At 58.8% G+C, this 2,388-nt stretch overlaps 1 long non-coding RNA gene across 1 annotated transcript in view; it reads left to right on the top strand.

Moving 5' to 3' along the window:
- The window catches only part of LOC144231537 (uncharacterized), a 4,025-nt gene extending 1,878 nt beyond the window's left edge, over positions 1 to 2,147 (top strand). Inside the window, exon 3 of the long non-coding RNA XR_013335094.1 lies at positions 1,687 to 2,147. This is a non-coding gene — a long non-coding RNA (uncharacterized LOC144231537). The remainder of the gene's footprint in view (positions 1 to 1,686) is intronic.
- The last annotated feature ends 241 nt before the right edge of the window (positions 2,148 to 2,388 follow it).

The following is a 2,388-nucleotide window of genomic DNA, read 5'->3' as shown; positions in this document are numbered from 1 at the left end:
GCGGCGAGGGCTCTGGGCCCCACCCCCACCCCCACCCCGCACCTCTCTGACACGCGGGAGGGAAGACGCGGGCAGCACGGCTCCCAGGGGCCGCGGAGGCCGAGGGGGCAGAGGCTGGAGAGAGAGCGCGGCCTCCACCAGGAGCAGACCCGGGTCTCTGGGCTTCTGCACGAGGCGGGACACACGGCCCGGCATCCACAGCAAGTGTAGACAGGGTCGCCCCCGAGGTCCCTGCAGGGTGGGCTGGGGAGTGCAGAGGGCCTGCGGCTGCGGGGCACCAGCAAAACACACACAGAAAGAGGTGCCTCCCGAGAAACGAAGGATGTGCGGTCACCACCACTGCGTCACCACCACCACGGTCACCACCACGGTCACCACCGTGGTCACCACAGTCACCACCACCGGCAGCCGCCCCAGAGCCTGGGGACGCTGAAGTCTGTCAGAAGGGACCAAATCTCCCCCTGCAGCAGCAGCGTGGACAGAGAAGACGACACAGCTCACAGCTAGTGCCCGGCTCTCAGACGGCTGGCTGGCGCGCAGTCGCCCGCACACTCACTTAGCAGAAAGCGACCCTGTAGGTGCTGGCTCCGTGCAAATGCACATCTGCGCTGGACTCAGCTGGAGCTCAGTGCCCAGTGGGGCCGCAGGCGGGACGAGCTCAGGGGCCACTGCAGGGCAAGCCGGGTGTGACGCAGGACAGGGCCAGACCGAGAACTGGAAGGAAAGGAGGTGGTCAGGACAGGCTCCCAGGAGGAGGTGGCTTTTTAACATCTGAGGAATGCAGGCACGGTTCCTGGTCTCTAGGGCGCAGGGCTGCTCATGTCTGCGTCCCGCACTCGCGTCAGCCTTATGCGGAGCATCTCGGCACAGGTGGCCTGGTGCCCGCCTCACGGCTCAGTGGGGGACACACACAGGGGCGCAGGGAAAGAGAAGACCAGGCCACTGGGCCCCNGCCCCCAAACACTCCCCCCCCCCGCCACGGCCCCAGGGCACCCAGGCCCCTCCTGCCCCTGCCCGGCTTCCTTTCCTGCCCTCCTTCTTCCCCGAGGCCCTTCCCAGGCCTCCTCTCCGCTCCCACCCCTGCCCTCCCCATCCCGTAGCTTCCCACCCGCCTGGGACTGATTTCCCCACCCTGATGATGATCAATCTTTCTCCAGAAAATCCCACTTTGGAAAAACATATATTTATACCATCTTCTTTTAAAAGCAGCGTTTACCACCTAAAATCACTTTGCTGGCTCAAGAAAATAGAAAGGCATAACCTAGAACTCATTTTTCTCAGTCTTCATGCTTACATTACGTTTAAGTTCAAATGTTCTAATTTGCTTCACTTTTAAATATGTCGTGTTTATCACGCACGAACTTACCGGATGCGCAGCGCCCGGCATGGTGAGAACGGGCAGTGGGTCCCCAGCACCTCGTGAAGCACCTTCACGGACCGTGTTCCACTTGACCTTTAAAAGCATCCCGTGCGGGATGTTCTCACTGTCCCCTTTTTCCGAGGCAGGACTGGGGAGGGTAAGCGACTCCCCTCAGACCACACAGCAGATTCAGAGCAGAATTCGAACCCAGGGCTTCTGGCTTCAAATCCTACACGCTTTTCACTGTATCATGGAAAACCACAGCGATCTCTTCAGATTTTACCGTTGTTCAATAAAATAGGAAACTAACATTTTGTATCTTCCAGAGCAAGTGTCAGGAATCGACAGCCTTGAGCCAAATCCGACGCACCAGCTTCCTGTAACTGAGGTCTTCTTGGAACAGAACCGCACGTGTCACACACTTACAGCCACTTTCATGCGACACAAGGGAGCACAACAGTCACACTCTGACCCCTTCCGGAAAAGCCGGGCGGCCCGAGCTGTGGGGCCACGGCTCTCACTCAGCTGAGAGTCACCCTCTCTTTCCTCTGAAGCCACCCCTGCGAGGCCCGGCCGGGCCCAGAGGGACAGGACGCGGATCGCTACGGCTGCTCATGTTTTAAAAGTTCTGGGGGGAGGGGGGGCCAGCTGGGGGGCTCAGTCGGTTGAGCGTTCAACTTCACTCGGGTCATGATCTCACGTTCGTGGGTTCGAGCCCCGCATCGGGTTCTGTGCTGACAGCTCAGAGCCTGGAGCTGCTTCAGATTCTGTGTCTCCCTCTCTGCCCCTCCCCNTGTTCCACTTGACCTTTAAAAGCATCCCGTGCGGGATGTTCTCACTGTCCCCTTTTTCCGAGGCAGGACTGGGGAGGGTAAGCGACTCCCCTCAGACCACACAGCAGATTCAGAGCAGAATTCGAACCCAGGGCTTCTGGCTTCAAATCCTACACGCTTTTCACTGTATCATGGAAAACCACAGCGATCTCTTCAGATTTTACCGTTGTTCAATAAAATAGGAAACTAACATTT

The sequence above is a fragment of the Crocuta crocuta genome, unplaced genomic scaffold (genome assembly GCF_008692635.1).
Source record: "Crocuta crocuta isolate KB4526 unplaced genomic scaffold, BGI_CrCroc_1.0 scaffold528, whole genome shotgun sequence".
NCBI lineage: Eukaryota > Metazoa > Chordata > Mammalia > Carnivora > Hyaenidae > Crocuta > Crocuta crocuta.
This window is presented reverse-complemented; position numbering and strand designations above follow the sequence as displayed.